Here is a 22393-nt window from a genome sequence, read left to right on the forward strand (position 1 = left end):
CGTTCGTACTCAAACCGGCACCCTCACACGACCACTTGTCAAGCTCTGTTTCCTCCCTCAGATTGAAAGCCCACCCTCTCGGGCAAACCCGGAGAATTCGTAGCTACTCTCAAACCACCTCTGACCACTCTTACCACATCACCGTCTCCAATAGGTCGTATTTTGCAACATAATGCCAGCTGAAATCCCCTGTATCAGTATTTCTCTCCACTAAAATACTTTTACAACTGTAATTACAGATCGCTATGGATCGTGCAAATCAGTCGTCGTCACGAAGACCAGTGCGGTCGGAGATCGTTGCTCCCAACCGCGCCAATGAATCACGCAGCTCGACACTTATAACGGATTACCGACGGTGCCGCCTATGCACCCGTCAGCACGCTCTTCGGAACTGCGTCATATTCAAAAAAATGAAACCACCCCAGAGATGGATGCTTGCACGAGCCCATGAGTTTTGCCTGAATTGCTTGGCATTATCTCACATCACCAGCGAGTGCAGCTCATACGACAGATGCCGGATCTGTGGAGCGCGACATCACTCCCTACTCCATCGGCGGGACGCTACCCCAAGCGCCCAGCGCGCCATCCAGGCACCCCGGCCTGGCAGATCCGCCGTACCGGCACCCCCTGCCGCCACCGGGCAACCCCGTTCTCGCCCGGGAAACAACATTCCCTCAGCAGCACCCAGCATCGCACGACGCACCATTCGATGCACCGCACAAGGGCTGCAAACCGCCAACGCTAGAGGAAGAGTGTCCCAAATCCTCGTTCGAGATGCATTGCGGACCCTTAAGGAGCTACAGGAGGCTCTAGCCGCTGAACGCGCCTAGGGCGGGGATGATGTTTGAGCGACTGTCGTAGTCGCCAACAGCCAACCCTTCTATTTAATAGAAATTAGGCTTAAGGAAACCTAAACCTGAATTTACCTGAATTTTATATTGAATTTATTGATATATGTACCTTTTACGTATAAGTACGCATTCTGAATTATTTGCAATTACAAATACGTAATATCATATATTACGTACATATTTATTAAACTTAAGAATTTGAAATGTTTGTATTTTACGCTAACACGCGAGCGTATTTCACCTCTCTGGCAACCCCAACAATGGGTTGACAGATGTGACTATGTACCTACATACATACATTTATATTATTGTTTTTGACATTTCTTTTTTTTTATACTCTCGAATTCTTTACCCATCGCGGTTGTGCTTTTATACAAAAATAATAATTTTATTAAGAAAATATAAAACCCGGAATAAAATTAAAAATAGTTTTTCTTAAACCCTCGAGAATTCCTAGTTATTTGTGCCTATACTAAGATAGCCACCAGTGGTTTGTGTATACACAAGGAATATCTGCGCGTTACTTGTGCTCAAATCGTCCGATACACAAAACAGGATTGCCCGCCATCACAGCCACCGCATACACAAGGGTAAGGACTAGTGCCATCGCCACCAGTTTCAGCCGCACCACCACCAACATCAAAGCTCCATTACCGCCGTGTCCAGCCATTACCGTATTAATAACAGAAGGTAAATTTATATCGCCTACCCCCTTAAGCAGTACCTATGTCTCAAAGGAGCAAACGAACTGGGATAGATATATACCGGAAATTTTGGAATCATTGCGAAGCTCGTACCACCAGACAATTGGCTTTAGCCCATACTATTCGCTTTTTGGACAGCAAATGATCACCAATGCAAAAGATTATTCTCTTATTAGGAAGTTAATGACATGTGAGGGTGAACTAATTAATAGAAATGAAAAATTAAAGCTTATCAGGGATTCTATCGCCCATAACATTACAAAAGCTTATGAAAATTCAGCAATAAGGTATAACTTGCGTAGTACGTCCACTACTTTTAACATTGGAGATGAAGTTTACCGAAGGAATTTCGTACTCAGCGATTCTTCGAAAAAGTTCTGTTCAAAATTTGCACCAAAGTTTATTAAAAGCAAAGTGGTAGGTATGAAAGGAAGGAATATCTACCAACTAGAAGATCTAGACACAAATAGAAGAGAGTTTTACCACAAGAAGGATATAATGAAAAGAGTTGCCTAATTTTAACCCTCTTCAATACATTGCCACTGTGCAGCAATGTTTGTTTTGTACTGGGTTCCATACCGGCAAAGCTATCATTCTTTTTTTTTCTGCCAAAATTCCATTCCTTATTTTAAATAAACCAATGCACTAATTTAATGTATGTCCATCCCCTATTGCAAATAAATTAATTCACTAACTTAAATACAGATAACTTCATTGTGAATAGTATCAATCATTGATTGTCATAACTGAAATTTACGAAGTGTCAAAAATGAAGAGAATGCAAGAAAGAAAATTGATAGAAAGGGAAGAAGGTATCCGCTTCCGGTCAAAGCAAGCCTATATATACAGGTTTTTCAGCTGAAAACACTCTCTTGTTCCTGTTTTCCAGCCAGCGGTAAGATCATAATCGTGATCCAGTTTTTTTGTCGGTACGGATTTTTGCCAACAGTCGATACGGTTTTTACAGCCGCGTTAAAATCTTTTCGAAAAGTCGCGTTGACCGTACACAAAAAAATAAAAAAAAAAAAAATAAAATCCGAGTACGCAAACATAAATGTAACTTTAACACAATATTGTTGAGGTCGGGGAGCCAACCATCATTTGGAATTGAAGAAGGTATTGCAAGTTGCCCAGAAGACACGCAGCCAGCAGCTAAGTGGTCATGGGAATTGGATTCCTGAGTTTTTTTCTTGGTGTTTGAATATTAGATTTTTATGCGATTAGCAAACTATACCAAATATACATAGATAGCAAATGGGGGCAGAAATTTGCTAAGAAACCACTAGAGAAAAATAGCAAGAAAATTATTAGTTTGCAAAAATTAACTTGAAGGGAAATAGGAATAAAGAAAAAAAAAAATGTAAGAAGTATTTTCTTTCTCTCAGAAAATATTTAATGTCCAAAAAAAAAAAAATCTTTTCTAACTCTCATAGTATATGTACGTATGTATGATAAACCTAGAGAACAGGTACAGTTAGGCTCAAACTGAGCTTCAAGTCGAACTCAGTAGAAACTGAAAAATTTAGTATGTTCGCTAGTCTAAAAAGGTGTACATGCAGTGAAAAAGAAAGAAAAAAGGAAGAATTGAAATGAATACAACATTTTAGAAAAAAAAAGGAAAAAAAAAGTTATAAGAAAAGTGCGGTTAATTGAAAAAAAAGGGGAAAAAAAAATCAAGTAAGGTACCCAGAAGTGTGAAATGTGAAAGAAGAAGAAAACTTCTTACAAAGTGCATAAGGTACATACACGTGGGATATATGTAGCAATCAGAGCGCTGATACTACCCCAATTCTTAAAGTTTTAATATTTTTTTTTTTGAATTTTCACTGGAAAATGAATGCAGTCTAAAGAAAAAAAGGGGTTATCATAAAGATAAGAGAGTTTTTTTGCGTGTCGTTCATTCATTTATACATAGATACCTACAATCCTATTGTATATATATATAATTTCCAAAGCCGCTCATCGAGGCTGCGACGAGGGAAGCGCTTCACTTCGGAACCAGTATAGACGACCGTGAGTATTTGAAAATTATATAAAAAATTTTTGCTATTTAAAGAAATATTTTTTTTCTTATATAATTTGGTATCAAAACAAGTATAGTAGAAATCAGTAGCGTTTAAACCACTTTTATTACAAGAATATACGTGATTATATATATATATGTTGCCTACATACATATATGTTTGCAGTTTTTTTTCATGCTTATATACTTGTTTAATGAAATGAAAAATTTGGTTCTAAAATATTGCCACAAAAAAAAATTAAATTTTTTTTCTAGCACCCTAATATACATAATTTTCTGTATGCGCATGAACATACACACGTGCATAGTTACATAAGAAAGTGTTTTTCTTTGGACCGCCGCTCTGAATAGCATAAGCTAGCGTAAATTGTAGGGGAGAGCAGTTTCTTTTGGCAATGTACATTTTGCTTCCTCTCTCTAATTCCGAAAATTAATTTTATAACTTTGGTTTGTTTTGATTTGAAGTTTCTACTTCTTTCATATTGAGGTAATCTTGTAAAATTAGAAGTCAAGTATTACAACAAAAACATAGGCATGTAGATATAAGGCCAATCACACTTTTTGAATATATGTACGTTATCTGTGGAAATAAATGAATTTTTGTATTGATCAGAGGAAAATGATCGTTTAAGTTCCTTTCTATCTCTGTCTGAACCCGAAGGTAACGTAGGAAGGCGGGGCTTTCACCCATTTTTAAAATTTCCCCACAGAAATGAAAGCCATGGATAGGGAGGGCAACGGGGCAGTTTCACCATCTAAAGCTGCCAGGATTGTGAATGGTAAGGATCTGTAGTGTGGCTAATCACTCAACGTGATTTTGTTGTTGTTATCTTTTTTTTGATGTAGTTCATTTTTTTTTGTAATTGAATTAGTCAGTTCGTTAGTGTGCACAATTTTTTTTTGTATGGCCTACTTGTGTAGACTCACTAGTGTTACCCTTCTTTCTTGAATCCCACGGCAATGGCTGAAACTCCGGGCTGAACAACGAGCAAGGTGCACACGGTGGGGTAACACTGAGAAGGTGGATGTCTGTAGAGGAGCTTTCCAAGCTGCACAGGAGGGATCCATTACACATATTAAATTGGTTAGCCCTTTTCTACCTGCTTTAACTTTTCTCCAAAATTTACTTGCCCGTATTGCCGAACGTGATTTAGGTGGTGTGCCCTTTTCGATATTATTAAAAATTTCTTTTCGTTTTTTTGGTAAAATTTCAAACGATCTTGGTACGGTACTAAATGTCTTAATTCTGGTTTATAAAAATTCTTAGTTTCAAGATTGGGCTTAATTACTTCTGGCGAGGAACCGTTTTCGAGTCCTCGCTGGCTTGCAAGTTTCCCGACTTACACTTTACACACGTAGGTTTGTACATGCCTACACTACCACAACCATAGCAAAATATCGTTCGCTCTGCCAAACAGTCGAAGTAACGATGCCCTTCTTTGCGGCAATTCCAGCACATCAGCTGATTGTTGCTCCTACGCCGTGTCACCTCGTCAACTTCGATAGCGTCTTCGACGCTATCTTCTTCTATTTCGTCTACAACGTCAGCTTCGTTAATTTGCTTACGACCAGACGTATTTCGATAAGGGGTGGACAAAGCAGTATTACTTGAAGACGACTGTCTAGCGATTTCTTGAAGTAAGCTTTCGTGTTTAATGCATAACTCGCGCAATTTAGCTACCGAAGGAATGGAAACGTATAAAAGTTGTTGCCTCGAGCGAGGTCTTAACCCTCTCTGTAGTATTTCTACAAGTTCTGCCTCTGGGATAGGAATGCTCAAGTTTTCTGCGATTTTAAAAATAGCATTGCGGTATTCATCAAAGGTTTCGGACATATTTTGCTTGCGCATACGTATTGCCTCTTTAATATCCGTATCAGTACGGTGTTCGGGTTTCGAAGCCTTGTAATAAATTAGGCGTGATCATCGGTGCCGATGCAAATGCCCATCATAGCATTTGGGGAAGCTCGGATACCAACACTAGAGTTGAGTCTTTATTTACTTTTATTGTAGATGAGGGACTTTGTATATGTAATAGGGGGAATGACCCGACTTTTATTACTGCGTTAAGGGAGGAGGTCCTGGACCTCACCCTGGTTAGTAAAGAACTGGAAGGTCGGATATCTGGATGGAGGGTTCTCAACGAGCACTCCTTCTCTGATCACCGATATATTCAGTTCTCAGTGAACGAAGAACGTCCCGGTAAAATATCTTTTAGGAACCCTAAAAGTACTAACTGGGACTTGTATTGTAGGAAGCTGGGAGAGCTACTGCCTGCGGTGCCTATCATTAGTTCGGGCCTGTCCGAATCTGAGATAGACGTTCTGGTGGAAAACTTCACCTCGGCAAGCAATAGCGCCTTTCAGCTGTCCTGCCCATTGAAAACTTACAGGGGGAAGGGCAAGCCGCCCTGGTGGTCGGATTCTCTTGACGACCTAAGAGCGTCCAGTCGGCGGCTCTTCAACAGAGCCAGGAGGAGTAAATTACCCTCGGACTGGGAGCTCTATAAGGTGAGTCTGGGGATTTATAAATATGAAATAAGGATAGCCAAGCGAGATGCATGGCGAAGCTTCTGCGAAAACGTAGAAGGCTGCAATGAATCCGCGAGATTTAGAAAAATACTCTCTAGGAACCCCGCTCCTCTGGGGTATCTGAGAGATGATGGTGGGGACTGTTGTCAAGAGCTAAATTTAAGCCGCAAGTTTAAGTTGGCTGATCACTGCAGTGTATTCCAAGCGGAAATTGCTGCGATTAAGGATGCGGTCGATGGAATGCTATCCAGTGCTACCACGGTTAGGGAATTTAACATCTACTCTGATAGCCAATAGGCTATCAAGGCCTTGAGCTCAACTACAGTGCGATCGAGGGTGGTCTGGGAGTGCCTGACCTCGCTTGCGATTGCATCGAATTATTTTACAATTAAGATTATCTGGGTCCCGGGCCATAGTGATATCCCGGGTAACTGTCAAGCGGATCTCTTAGCCCGCATCGGTACAACTGAACCGGATGAAGATGGCTGTAGGGACTTCGGGATCCCGCTGGCCACCTGTGGATTGCTCCTCCATAGCTGGGCCTCGAATCAGCTCAGCAAACGTTGGGCGGATACCACGTCTTGCAGGGTAGCAAGATCTTTCTGGCCGAAAGTGGATGGCAGGAGGTCTGCTGAAATAATTGGGTTCACTAAGGCTCACCTATCAATGGTCATTGGGGTTTTGACAGGGCACTGTCCCATGGGTATCCATGCGGTACGTCTCAATATACTGGAAACTCCATCCTGCTGCAGCTGTATGGAGGATGATGAGGTGGAATCACCAAATCACTTTATGCTTGATTGTCCAGCTTTTGCCAGAATTAGGCGAAAGTACTTCGGTCGCGACTCACTTGGATCTCCCGAGGATATATCCAAAGTTGAGATCGGTATCATTCGGAGCTTTATCGTTGCTACCCAACGATTCTCTAAGTAGCTGGATCTAGGTCACCGTTATTTTTGGTGTATGTGGTATCACAACGGACCTTCGTGTTGTCCAAGTGAGCTATCCTTATCAGGGCAGCTACCACCTAACCTATCCTATCCTAATAAATTAGCTTGTCGCGCGGAGATAACGGCGCTGACAATATTTCGGATTCTAGTGTCTTCCGGTGGGGTAACGGATATGTTGTTACTGTTGTTTCGTTCCATGGTTCTTGCTGGCGATTGTTGTGACTGTTGTGATTGTTGGAGACCCGAATTTCCTGCGGCTGCTTGAGCTGAAGCTTGTGTTTCAACACTAGTTTCTGCCGGTTGCTGCTGCTGTTGTGCGGCCTTTGAGGTAGACTGTCGCTCTTGAACAGTGGGACTAATTACCGATCTGGCTTGTGAACGAAGAGGGTATGGATTTGGTCGAAAGTTATTGGGATTGCATTGTGCTCTACACTGAGGACAAGTTGTATTGTTCCTTAGCCAATTCAAAAGACAAGACCGATGGAATTTGTGATTGCATGCAGTACGCACAGCATCAGAAGTCAAGGTAAAGTTTTCGCGGCAAATTGTGCACAAACGGCTTGGGGTTAGTGGCGGGGGTGCATACTCATCACTGTGACGTAACGGCATTGTGCGTATATTAAAAAAAATTGCAAAAAGGTATATAGATGTATATATATATATGTAAAGATATTAAAAAATGTATATGCGTGTGTATTTATTTAAAATACAGAAAAAAAATTCAAAAAAAATTTTGTTAAAGCAAACTCAAATCAAATATGGTCTTACTCTTCAATTGTTGTTGTTTGTTTTGTTGTTATACGGCCAAAGACATTTGTGTGCTTTTTCACTTTCATGTGGTGTGAGAATTTTTGTTGTTGCAGTACGTGCTGCAACAAAAATTTAATGGAACTAAATCTTGATCCTTTAAACATATAATAACGAGATTCTAAATTCAAGTGGTATTTAAAATAAGGATATAGCCAAATTCAAAATAAATCCAAGATGAAAAAAGAGAAATAACGAATTATACGTCAGTTTTATTTGCAATTATGTGGTCAAAGCTACTGGTATGGTTAGTACGACGTGAATTTATCTCATCGTTTCAAACTAAATTCCAAATACCAATGGCTATGAAACCGGTACTACAAAAATAAAAATTAATGAAGAGAAACAAAATTCGTATAGGACAATGGTTTGTGAAACCCCTAATTAAAGTTAAAAATTATTTTTGGCTTTCTTCTACGCTGGGGCCCCACACTGTTGGGCGCCATTTTCTGTTATGGAACCTTTGACAAGCATACTTACTCTGGGTTGACAATTGTTTCGCAGTTGTACCAAGTTTACCTGGTGGCACGAAGAAGATGATCGGCGTCTGCCCGTGTGCGTCTAGCTGTCCCGGAGCTTCAGCCACTTATGTGGGTTCGTTGACCAAACGACCGACCAAACCACCAGTTACGACAAACCCAAGGCCTAACAAGAAAAAATTTACGCACACGTAAGGGTTAAGGAATTTCTTACCTCATCACTCAATAGGACCGTTGATTAACCTTTTTAGAAAGCGACACAACACTTTGTCTTTTGCCTAGCGGTTCTCCTACCAATTACTTACCGCTCTTAACCCACCCAACCATGACTTCTCAGATGTTAATGAGATGTCCCAAAGTAAAGCAACAAAAATAACGAATTTCAGACCATTATTACAAACTTAACAATTCATGTTTTATTTAATAATAAGACTAATCAACTAAAAGGAAAAAGATCAGAATTTGATTTCATACCAAATTTAGTGCTAAAGCAAAAAAAAGGTACCAATATTTACTATTAGGCTTAAGTCCGAACGCCTATAGGAACGGCATGGAATCGAAACTATATGCAAAATGGAATCTTACAAACTTACTAAAGAGTGTGTGATATTTAAACAGGTGAAATATTATTAACACAGAAAAACGAATCATATTAAATCAAATATAAGTTATTTGATTGAAATTTCCGCGGTTTTGAAGTATGTTACGAATTCAGTATTAGTAAATATTAATCTCATATAATTTAAAGACATTTCTAATACCAACTCGTTTCGTTGATTCTCTCGTTCTCTCACGATTCACTGATCATACTTAATGATCATTAACACGGTAGTTAAATAAAAAAAATTATATGTACATATGCAAAACAAAAACACCAAATGGTATGAAAATATAACAATTTTATTATAAACTTACGTGCATTGATGTTGCAGGAGCTCGATGAAGGCCTTCTACGATGCTTCTGCTTTGCTGTAAAGGGTACTTTAGCACATATGTAAATATTCTAATTTATACATAGATACCTACAATCCTATTGTATATATATATAATTTCCAAAGCCGCTCATCGAGGCTGCGACGAGGGAAGCGCTTCACTTCGGAACCAGTATAGACGACCGTGAGTATTTGAAAATTATATAAAAAATTTTTGCTATTTAAAGAAATATTTTTTTTCTATATAATTTGGTATCAAAACAAGTATAGTAGAAATCAGTAGCGTTTAAACCACTTTTATTACAAGAATATACGTGATTATATATATATATGTTGCCTACATACATATATGTTTGCAGTTTTTTTCATGCTTATATACTTGTTTAATGAAATGAAAAATTTGGTTCTAAAATATTGCCACAAAAAAAAATTAAATTTTTTTTCTAGCACCCTAATATACATAATTTTCTGTATGCGCATGAACATACACACGTGCATAGTTACATAAGAAAGTGTTTTTCTTTGGACCGCCGCTCTGAATAGCATAAGCTAGCGTAAATTGTAGGGGAGAGCAGTTTCTTTTGGCAATGTACATTTTGCTTCCTCTCTCTAATTCCGAAAATTAATTTTATAACTTTGGTTTGTTTTGATTTGAAGTTTCTACTTCTTTCATATTGAGGTAATCTTGTAAAATTAGAAGTCAAGTATTACAACAAAAACATAGGCATGTAGATATAAGGCCAATCACACTTTTTGAATATATGTACGTTATCTGTGGAAATAAATGAATTTTTGTATTGATCAGAGGAAAATGATCGTTTAAGTTCCTTTCTATCTCTGTCTGAACCCGAAGGTAACGTAGGAAGGCGGGGCTTTCACCCATTTTTAAAATTTCCCCACAGAAATGAAAGCCATGGATAGGGAGGGCAACGGGGCAGTTTCACCATCTAAAGCTGCCAGGATTGTGAATGGTAAGGATCTGTAGTGTGGCTAATCACTCAACGTGATTTTGTTGTTGTTATCTTTTTTTTGATGTAGTTCATTTTTTTTTGTAATTGAATTAGTCAGTTCGTTAGTGTGCACAATTTTTTTTTGTATGGCCTACTTGTGTAGACTCACTAGTGTTACCCTTCTTTCTTGAATCCCACGGCAATGGCTGAAACTCCGGGCTGAACAACGAGCAAGGTGCACACGGTGGGGTAACACTGAGAAGGTGGATGTCTGTAGAGGAGCTTTCCAAGCTGCACAGGAGGGATCCATTACACATATTAAATTGGTTAGCCCTTTTCTACCTGCTTTAACTTTTCTCCAAAATTTACTTGCCCGTATTGCCGAACGTGATTTAGGTGGTGTGCCGTTTTCGATATTATTAAAAATTTCTTTTCGTTTTTTTGGTAAAATGTCAAACGATCTTGGTACGGTACTAAATGTCTTAATTCTGGTTTATAAAAATTCTTAGTTTCAAGATTGGGCTTAATTACTTCTGGCGAGGAACCGTTTTCGAGTCCTCGCTGGCTTGCAAGTTTCCCGACTTACACTTTACACACGTAGGTTTGTACATGCCTACACTACCACAACCATAGCAAAATATCGTTCGCTCTGCCAAACAGTCGAAGTAACGATGCCCTTCTTTGCGGCAATTCCAGCACATCAGCTGATTGTTGCTCCTACGCCGTGTCACCTCGTCAACTTCGATAGCGTCTTCGACGCTATCTTCTTCTATTTCGTCTACAACGTCAGCTTCGTTAATTTGCTTACGACCAGACGTATTTCGATAAGGGGTGGACAAAGCAGTATTACTTGAAGACGACTGTCTAGCGATTTCTTGAAGTAAGCTTTCGTGTTTAATGCATAACTCGCGCAATTTAGCTACCGAAGGAATGGAAACGTATAAAAGTTGTTGCCTCGAGCGAGGTCTTAACCCTCTCTGTAGTATTTCTACAAGTTCTGCCTCTGGGATAGGAATGCTCAAGTTTTCTGCGATTTTAAAAATAGCATTGCGGTATTCATCAAAGGTTTCGGACATATTTTGCTTGCGCATACGTATTGCCTCTTTAATATCCGTATCAGTACGGTGTTCGGGTTTCGAAGCCTTGTAATAAATTAGGCGTGATCATCGGTGCCGATGCAAATGCCCATCATAGCATTTGGGGAAGCTCGGATACCAACACTAGAGTTGAGTCTTTATTTACTTTTATTGTAGATGAGGGACTTTGTATATGTAATAGGGGGAATGACCCGACTTTTATTACTGCGTTAAGGGAGGAGGTCCTGGACCTCACCCTGGTTAGTAAAGAACTGGAAGGTCGGATATCTGGATGGAGGGTTCTCAACGAGCACTCCTTCTCTGATCACCGATATATTCAGTTCTCAGTGAACGAAGAACGTCCCGGTAAAATATCTTTTAGGAACCCTAAAAGTACTAACTGGGACTTGTATTGTAGGAAGCTGGGAGAGCTACTGCCTGCGGTGCCTATCATTAGTTCGGGCCTGTCCGAATCTGAGATAGACGTTCTGGTGGAAAACTTCACCTCGGCAAGCAATAGCGCCTTTCAGCTGTCCTGCCCATTGAAAACTTACAGGGGGAAGGGCAAGCCGCCCTGGTGGTCGGATTCTCTTGACGACCTAAGAGCGTCCAGTCGGCGGCTCTTCAACAGAGCCAGGAGGAGTAAATTACCCTCGGACTGGGAGCTCTATAAGGTGAGTCTGGGGATTTATAAATATGAAATAAGGATAGCCAAGCGAGATGCATGGCGAAGCTTCTGCGAAAACGTAGAAGGCTGCAATGAATCCGCGAGATTTAGAAAAATACTCTCTAGGAACCCCGCTCCTCTGGGGTATCTGAGAGATGATGGTGGGGACTGTTGTCAAGAGCTAAATTTAAGCCGCAAGTTTAAGTTGGCTGATCACTGCAGTGTATTCCAAGCGGAAATTGCTGCGATTAAGGATGCGGTCGATGGGATGCTATCCAGTGCTACCACGGTTAGGGAATTTAACATCTACTCTGATAGCCAATAGGCTATCAAGGCCTTGAGCTCAACTACAGTGCGATCGAGGGTGGTCTGGGAGTGCCTGACCTCGCTTGCGATTGCATCGAATTATTTTACAATTAAGATTATCTGGGTCCCGGGCCATAATGATATCCCGGGTAACTGTCAAGCGGATCTCTTAGCCCGCATCGGTACAACTGAACCGGATGAAGATGGCTGTAGGGACTTCGGGATCCCGCTGGCCACCTGTGGATTGCTCCTCCATAGCTGGGCCTCGAATCAGCTCAGCAAACGTTGGGCGGATACCACGTCTTGCAGGGTAGCAAGATCTTTCTGGCCGAAAGTGGATGGCAGGAGGTCTGCTGAAATAATTGGGTTCACTAAGGCTCACCTATCAATGGTCATTGGGGTTTTGACAGGGCACTGTCCCATGGGTATCCATGCGGTACGTCTCAATATACTGGAAACTCCATCCTGCTGCAGCTGTATGGAGGATGATGAGGTGGAATCACCAAATCACTTTATGCTTGATTGTCCAGCTTTTGCCAGAATTAGGCGAAAGTACTTCGGTCGCGACTCACTTGGATCTCCCGAGGATATATCCAAAGTTGAGATCGGTATCATTCGGAGCTTTATCGTTGCTACCCAACGATTCTCTAAGTAGCTGGATCTAGGTCACCGTTATTTTTGGTGTATGTGGTATCACAACGGACCTTCGTGTTGTCCAAGTGAGCTATCCTTATCAGGGCAGCTACCACCTAACCTATCCTATCCTAATAAATTAGCTTGTCGCGCGGAGATAACGGCGCTGACAATATTTCGGATTCTAGTGTCTTCCGGTGGGGTAACGGATATGTTGTTACTGTTGTTTCGTTCCATGGTTCTTGCTGGCGATTGTTGTGACTGTTGTGATTGTTGGAGACCCGAATTTCCTGCGGCTGCTTGAGCTGAAGCTTGTGTTTCAACACTAGTTTCTGCCGGTTGCTGCTGCTGTTGTGCGGCCTTTGAGGTAGACTGTCGCTCTTGAACAGTGGGACTAATTACCGATCTGGCTTGTGAACGAAGAGGGTATGGATTTGGTCGAAAGTTATTGGGATTGCATTGTGCTCTACACTGAGGACAAGTTGTATTGTTCCTTAGCCAATTCAAAAGACAAGACCGATGGAATTTGTGATTGCATGCAGTACGCACAGCATCAGAAGTCAAGGTAAAGTTTTCGCGGCAAATTGTGCACAAACGGCTTGGGGTTAGTGGCGGGGGTGCATACTCATCACTGTGACGTAACGGCATTGTGCGTATATTAAAAAAAATTGCAAAAAGGTATATAGATGTATATATATATATGTAAAGATATTAAAAAATGTATATGCGTGTGTATTTATTTAAAATACAGAAAAAAAATTCAAAAAAAATTTTGTTAAAGCAAACTCAAATCAAATATGGTCTTACTCTTCAATTGTTGTTGTTTGTTTTGTTGTTATACGGCCAAAGACATTTGTGTGCTTTTTCACTTTCATGTGGTGTGAGAATTTTTGTTGTTGCAGTACGTGCTGCAACAAAAATTTAATGGAACTAAATCTTGATCCTTTAAACATATAATAACGAGATTCTAAATTCAAGTGGTATTTAAAATAAGGATATAGCCAAATTCAAAATAAATCCAAGATGAAAAAAGAGAAATAACGAATTATACGTCAGTTTTATTTGCAATTATGTGGTCAAAGCTACTGGTATGGTTAGTACGACGTGAATTTATCTCATCGTTTCAAACTAAATTCCAAATACCAATGGCTATGAAACCGGTACTACAAAAATAAAAATTAATGAAGAGAAACAAAATTCGTATAGGACAATGGTTTGTGAAACCCCTAATTAAAGTTAAAAATTATTTTTGGCTTTCTTCTACGCTGGGGCCCCACACTGTTGGGCGCCATTTTCTGTTATGGAACCTTTGACAAGCATACTTACTCTGGGTTGACAATTGTTTCGCAGTTGTACCAAGTTTACCTGGTGGCACGAAGAAGATGATCGGCGTCTGCCCGTGTGCGTCTAGCTGTCCCGGAGCTTCAGCCACTTATGTGGGTTCGTTGACCAAACGACCGACCAAACCACCAGTTACGACAAACCCAAGGCCTAACAAGAAAAAATTTACGCACACGTAAGGGTTAAGGAATTTCTTACCTCATCACTCAATAGGACCGTTGATTAACCTTTTTAGAAAGCGACACAACACTTTGTCTTTTGCCTAGCGGTTCTCCTACCAATTACTTACCGCTCTTAACCCACCCAACCATGACTTCTCAGATGTTAATGAGATGTCCCAAAGTAAAGCAACAAAAATAACGAATTTCAGACCATTATTACAAACTTAACAATTCATGTTTTATTTAATAATAAGACTAATCAACTAAAAGGAAAAAGATCAGAATTTGATTTCATACCAAATTTAGTGCTAAAGCAAAAAAAAGGTACCAATATTTACTATTAGGCTTAAGTCCGAACGCCTATAGGAACGGCATGGAATCGAAACTATATGCAAAATGGAATCTTACAAACTTACTAAAGAGTGTGTGATATTTAAACAGGTGAAATATTATTAACACAGAAAAACGAATCATATTAAATCAAATATAAGTTATTTGATTGAAATTTCCGCGGTTTTGAAGTATGTTACGAATTCAGTATTAGTAAATATTAATCTCATATAATTTAAAGACATTTCTAATACCAACTCGTTTCGTTGATTCTCTCGTTCTCTCACGATTCACTGATCATACTTAATGATCATTAACACGGTAGTTAAATAAAAAAAATTATATGTACATATGCAAAACAAAAACACCAAATGGTATGAAAATATAACAATTTTATTATAAACTTACGTGCATTGATGTTGCAGGAGCTCGATGAAGGCCTTCTACGATGCTTCTGCTTTGCTGTAAAGGGTACTTTAGCACATATGTAAATATTCTAATTAGAATTTGGTATTGCGATTTCTTCGAGTTGCAATCAGATTTTTGTTTTCTTATTCTTATTGGAACGCCAATAAGACATTGGAAACTCTCTCCAATCACTTAAAAAATATCACTCTCTCCTTTTCTAACTTGAACATTTAATTATAATAAACTATATTATTATACTAATTTTACTTTAATTTTCATGAACCATGAAATTCCAAAAATATTATAAATTTCTTTGTTAAATTCAAAGGAAAATCATTGAAAACTTTCGCACACATTTCATTTAATAAAATTATGTCACCTACACTATATTTTTCTCTCTCTTTCATATTTATTGTGTATATGCTTTGTTTCTTTAAGTTATGTATTTCAATGAAGTATACATATTCACATATTTATAACTTTAATTGGAAGATTTAATTTTTACAATTTTTTATGTTAAACATTTTTTCCGTGTTTTTTCTTTTTTTTGAACATCCTATATTCTGAAATTTGTTTAACTTAAATTTTTCTATTATATATGTTTTTTTTTCTCGATTTTTCACCTCGAAAATATTTTTAGTCAGACTATTACGACTATACCGCGACAAAACTAGTTGCATACTGGAAGTCAAGAGGAACTTGGAATTTCTCGATTTCTCACGACTCTTGACTGCATTTACTTATGTATGTATATACCTTTTTTTTTTTTAAACAAAAAGAATTATTTTTTTTTTCAAAGGTTTAAATATAATACACTTATACAAGTATTTTATCACTCCAAATTTTGTCACTGCAACCAAGCCTGCGAGTTTTCCATGGTGAAGTTGATGATGATGTAGCCCCAATCCGTGTCATTGTGAGTACCAATCCGAACATTGATGGATCTTTTAAATATTATAGCTTTAATTTGCGGGTTACGCGTTTAGATTTTTGAAAAACCCGAATTATTTTTCTCTAAGAAGGATTAGCGAATATATAACATTCCGCCTTACTTGTGGAACTTAGATCCGAACGATTTTTAACCTTTTGCTGATACTAGGATCATCGCGCGAGTATACGTTTAAGGCAAACTTTATCCAGCAAAAGACCCCGCTATGTCTAAATCCGACGCTTTTATAGGCACGGAAAAACAAGTCAAAAAGGTGGCGTGATGCGAAACAGAGATAATTAAATAGGGATGGAGATCGATATTTATATACATTTGTCCTTTTTTAGTTGTTTTATAGGACATTATCTGACGGTAAATTGTGTTTTAACCTTTGCATTCCTTAATATCTTTTCCGTGGTACCACCCTATCTTACCATGTAGGTCTTGCAATTGATACATGCGGTTTCCTTTTGTGGCGAGAACTATAGCTTTAACAAAAACGGGTGCTAGCTTGGCGTTAAACTTATTCGCTTTGTCGCTCAGAACGAAATTGCTCCGATATACATTTTCACCAACACTAAATGGTTTTACTTTGCTTCGGAGGTTGTAGCGTTGAGCTGATTTCTCAAAAGCGTTTTGTATATTGTTGGCCAACTCAGTACGCACGAGTCGGAGTTTGTCTATGCGGTCTATTACATTTTATAAAAATATGTATTGTTATATAACACCAAAAATCCAAATAGAAACTTAAAACTTTTTTTGAAAATTCGGGAAAATTACGCGAATTTTCATGCAAATATTCAACTTTTCGGTAAGAATTTTTAGAATTTTTCTGAGGGATAATTTCTAAAAATTCTTACTGAAAGCTAAAAATTTGCATGGAAATTCGCGGAATTTTCCCGAATTTTCTAAAAAGTTCCAAATGTGTATTTGGATTGTTGGTGTTATATAATAATACATATTTTTATAAAAATATCGAAAATAATGAAGGTCGAAGCAAAACTTAGTAAAAACTGGAAAAATCTGAGTGATGATGACTTTTGTAGATGAGTGTAGATATGTATGTGTGTTTGTATGAAAAATTTTAAGGTCATTTTATCTTACTTAAAAATTTGACTTAAATCTCCCCTTCTCCCTCCCAAATCGTGCTGGATCCGCCCCTGGATGAGCCGACCATATACATATTTGAACCACATGATGGAATTATAGAAGGTGCCGCATTGCCCATAAAGGCCGAATTAATGGTGAATTATGCGGCAGTTACTCACGAACGTACGTACCAAAAACGTGTCAGCTGGCACGACCTATCTTATGAGTGTGCAATGTAAACGAAAACTCACCGACGTGCAACGCCCGTACGTACGTAGCCCGGAACGTAGAAACCAAAACAATTTTGATTTTTTCCGTAATAACGTGTCAGCTGATCGCTCCCTCACTAGACAGAGTTGCCTAGTAAACTTTTGTGCTCTAATTTTTTACCGTTTGCAGTTTTTGCAAAAACACCTAATTAAAGTTTGAAAAATTGTGAAAATAATTCGAAATAATTATGTAAAAGTGCAGATTATAAATATGTAATCTATTTATATTTATTTAATATTAATTCCAGCCTTTTACAACATCAAAAATTAAATTGGAAAAAGTTGATGTTTCCATAAGCATGCATGCAAAATGGTCAATGGCAACAGTGCTTATCTGTAAACAATACACACACAAATATGTTATGTACATGTACACAGACGCACACATTGATTCCTACGGGCTTGAGGGTTCGGTCAAACGTGTTTCATACGACAAACGTCCGTACGTACGGCAAACGTCGGTGGGTAATTGCCGCTTTATAACCATAAAGCCAAAACCAGATAAAACAGCTGATCGAATCTACCTTATGGAAATCAATGTAATCGATTAATGGTGCCATACCATAACGCCAACTCGATTACATTGATTTGCATAAGGTAGGTGTGATCAGCTGTTTTATCTGGTTATGGCTTTATGGTTATAAGTCACCATTAATTCGCTCTTAAACATTAGTTCAGCTGTTTTTTATGGGCAATTATTACGTCATTTTCCTTTAGGTTTGTTTTTTCTCTCTTTCTTTCATTCGCTTAAGTAGGCAACTGTGGCGTAGATTCGCAGAACGAAGCAATTTTGAACTCGAGAATGCGCAATATGGGTAGGTTATTTGTGGTTGAAGCATGATCGTGACGAAAATACGTGTTGTTGTTGTAGCAGTGCTTCGCCCCATCCAATAGGTATGACTGAAATACGTGTCTTAATTTTCAATATTACAATTGTTTTTGTTTTTATCGGCCTATTGATAAATGATTCAAGGTTCGATTCGAGCTCAAGGCCAGAACAATAATTTTTTTTTCTCTAATGATAATTATTGTTATTTTTAAATTTTTCTAAATTTGAAAAATTGTATTTTTGTTTTTGGAATAGTAAGTAGAAAATTTTTCAGACAACCTGCCATAGCTGCGCAGATAGATCCATTTCGAAGGGTGCTAAGCCTTCATCATCAGTACGCTTTAGGCATGCTGCGCTAACCATTTAGCTATACAGCGGTGGTTTGTTTGACTGGCAAATTTGCTACTTCTATTCCAAAATTATTGTTCTTGCCTTGAGCTCGAATCGAACCTTGAATCGTTCAATATTACTAAATTTCGAAATATAAAAGCTTTTTCATAAACTAATGCCCGGTTTTTCAGTGCGAGTTTAAACTCCAGTTAAAATTGACCAGAGTTTAACACTTTGGCCGCTTAAGCTGATATGAGCAGCAAAGGTAAAATTAAACTTACTAATTAAGAAATTTCTGAAGCTGCGGATTTCATTTTGGTAATTTTTTTGGTAGTAGTGCAGTTTAGGGGCCCCAATAAAGTTGGGCCAAGATTTTCGAGTGAGGTGTCAAAAGACGCGCATTTACGTCTAAATTAAGAATGTGAAAGCGGAAGTTAACTTTTTTCACCCGTTCAAGAGTTATCGGCGAAAAACAGGTTTTTGTGATACATATTGTTCCCGCATGTTTGCAATATTTTAAGCGCACGCATCACTTTACTTTTTATACTTGGTATATTAACATAATCTAACTTGCACGAATTAACAAAAAATTATGTTAAATTTCACTAATTTACTTATAAAATATCAACACAAATATTGCAAAAAATTTCTGTCCAAATGAAAACATATGAAAGTGAACAGTGTTGCCAGCTCAGCAGGTAATAAAACAAGGTTTTGTTTGATATATAAAACATCTATATTTAGAAGAAATTTCTATAATAAAATTATGTTTTTATGGGAAAATGATTGCTAACTTATTATAAATCGAATAATAAGTCGAAAAATGTGTTATTGACAAAATACTTTAATTTAATTTTTTTCAAAAAAGGCTTAACTAAACATCCAACATCGGCTGCGCCATGCACAGTAATTCTGCGTGGAACACCTTTCTGCATAGGCGGCCTTCGGCCGCGCTTATAAAAAATTACCCTGGGCTACGCCATGCCAAGTCCGGGTGTGTGGTATAACCGTGGCTACCGCCACGGTGATGTCCTTCTGCGTAGTGCACCCATGCCATGCCAAGTCCGGGTGTGTTGTATAACCGTGGCGGTTATGTTGCGAATAGAATGGACTAGGCATATAATGTCATATAATGCAGGAATGGTGTTCGGAGTTTTTTTAAAGTTAAAAAAAAAAATGATAAAATCTTTAATATAAATAAAACTATTGTTTTAATAACAACAAAAACGCCTTATATATTCTATATACATAAATTCGTAAGGATTATCTCACTTTAAAATTTGAGTTAAATAATCTAAAGTTTTTTTTGAAACTGAGTCGAGAACTGTGCGTGTGAATGTGCGAATTATAACCGATCAGCTGTTAGTTGCGCTACTTGGTAAAATTTACAATGCTATATAGCATGATACAAAAAAGAAGGTAGTTCCACTCAAATTTTTTTGCCGTATTTGGGTATTTTTGAAGTTTCATAATGTTTGTTGTTTTGCCAGAAGCGTTGTCATGCCGTTACTGTTTAAGCCGAAATTGTGGTTTTTCGAAATGGAAATTTCCTTTAGGATAAAAACGTAATGGTCATATGTGACAATAATAATATACTTTAGCACGATTTATGTGCATATATATCGATTGAAAATACAGTAAATAATGCAATTTGATTGAAAAATAGTGGACAATGACTTATACATTGGTTAATGACTCATATCTTTATGACAGCTTGACCCCTTGACAAAAAAAAATACGTCTATGTCAATGCTAAAAGGGCACAGAATGTGTGTAGGCGGGGCTGCCACAAGGTGCAAGGCTGCCCTGGTACAACGGGCAGAAACACTCATAACCAGTGGCTAACGTGCAGAGCTACAGGGTAATGTTCTCCCTAAAAATGTTTTCACAATTCCCTCGTAAAGCTCAACGCTTGAATTATACAATAAAAAAAATAAAAAATGTGGACTTGTAGCCAATTTATCAAGAAATTGCGGTGTCGGTTTATAAGGACCTCCTTTGAGCAAGCAATTGACAAACGTGCATGTTTTGTCAAACTGTTCTGAGCAAACGTACGGACACTTAAGAAGGCTATATTCTCTTGCTTTGCATACTTCGATGTTTCTTCCACCAAAACAATTTTCGGGAGCTCGAAAAACTTTTTAAGCTATTGCACAGATTTTATCGCGGGCTTGGCGACTAAATCAAAAAAAACCGTAACGGATATTTGTCAAAAAAGATCCAAAAAGGCTCGAAAAGGTTCGTAAAGGTTCGGTGTTAGCAACAGGCCAAATACATAAAATTGGATCTCTATCATAATCAGCGGTGGGCAAATTACCAAATTGAGAATGTGTTAGTAAACACGAACGCGTAGCGAGCACGAAAGCAAAATCAATTATTTATTTAGTTTGATTTCAATGCTTGAACGGTGAACATGTGTCACACGTACTCTTTGGTACTCTGTTTTAAGCGCGCGTGCGACACTTCCTCACCGTACGACCATCGAAATCAAACTAAAAGAGCTGTCGTCGATTTTCACGAAGTAGCCATTGTGCTATCGCTTATCGTATACATATATGGTCGCTTACAAGCCAACCTAATAAAACCTCACTGCGTTTTTAAGCGCACGCAAACAACCGGCGTTTTTTGCCCTAACCCAAATAAGCATGCGTTGCGACAATGTAAAGCATGTGTGCAAACGTCAAATCTAAATGTCACGCAGAACAAAAATTGGAAATCGAGTTAGGTTTTCACGCAGCAAATTCAATTTGAGTTGCTCTCGTACAAGTTGTATGTGCATGAGACATTTTTGACAGGTGCTAAGCTCACGCCCACCCCGGATCATAAAGTTAAAGTGAATGTTAAAGTTAAAGCGAAAGTTAAAAATAAAGTTAAAGTTAAAGTGGAAGTTAAAGTTAAATTTAAGGTTAAAGTTAAAGTTAAGGTTAAAGTTAAAGTTGAAGTTAAAGTTAAAGTGAATGTTAAAGTTAAAGCGAAAGTTAAAGTTAAAGTTGAAGTTAAAGTTAAAGTTAAAGTTAAAGTTAAATTTAAAGTTAAAGTTAAAGTTACAATTACAGTTAAAGTTAAAGTTAAAGTTAATGTGAATGTTAAAGTTAAAGTTAAAGAGGAAGTTAAAGTTAAAGTTAGAGTTAAAATGAAAGTTAAAGTCAAAGTTAAAGTTAAAGTTAAGGTTAAAGTCAAAGTTATAGTTTTTTTTTTTTTTTTTTTTTTTTTTTGTGTTTCGTGGAAGGAGGAAATGCTTTATGCACTGACCGGGATATTTAAGCCTCACTGCGAGACACTCCGAGTGTAGGACTCCCTTCTTCCATGAAGGCCTACCCACTAAAACCTAACCTCCCACGGCCCGCGCAAATCCCCGTACCTGGGACCGCGTTTAGCATTACTTCGGGTACGGGTGCGCGCTACGTGAGCTCTATGGCTACTCTCACGCTAATGGGCTAGGCATCCGTCTTCTCGTTTACTGGTAAGTATATGCCTCACATATGTGCTGACCGTATCCCATTTGTCTCTTCGACAGGTCATGTTATTAATGACACTGCCCGGGGATAGGTCGCCAAGTACCTCTTCTACCCTCCTTCGCTGATGGGAGAAGTGCCTGCATTCGAAGAAGGTGTGGCGTACATCGTCTATTTTCCCACAGTACAGGCAGCTCGGGCTATCAACTTTACCCATTCTGTGTAGGTATTTGCGGAAGTAACCATGTCCCGTTAGAAACTGGGTCAGGTAAAAGTCTACCTCTCCGTGCGGTCGCTTCAACCATGGATTCAGTTCAGGGATTAGTTCCCTAGTCCACTTTCCTAC

The sequence above is a fragment of the Eurosta solidaginis genome, chromosome 1 (assembly GCF_040869045.1).
Source record: "Eurosta solidaginis isolate ZX-2024a chromosome 1, ASM4086904v1, whole genome shotgun sequence".
NCBI classification, from domain to species: Eukaryota; Metazoa; Arthropoda; class Insecta; order Diptera; family Tephritidae; genus Eurosta; species Eurosta solidaginis.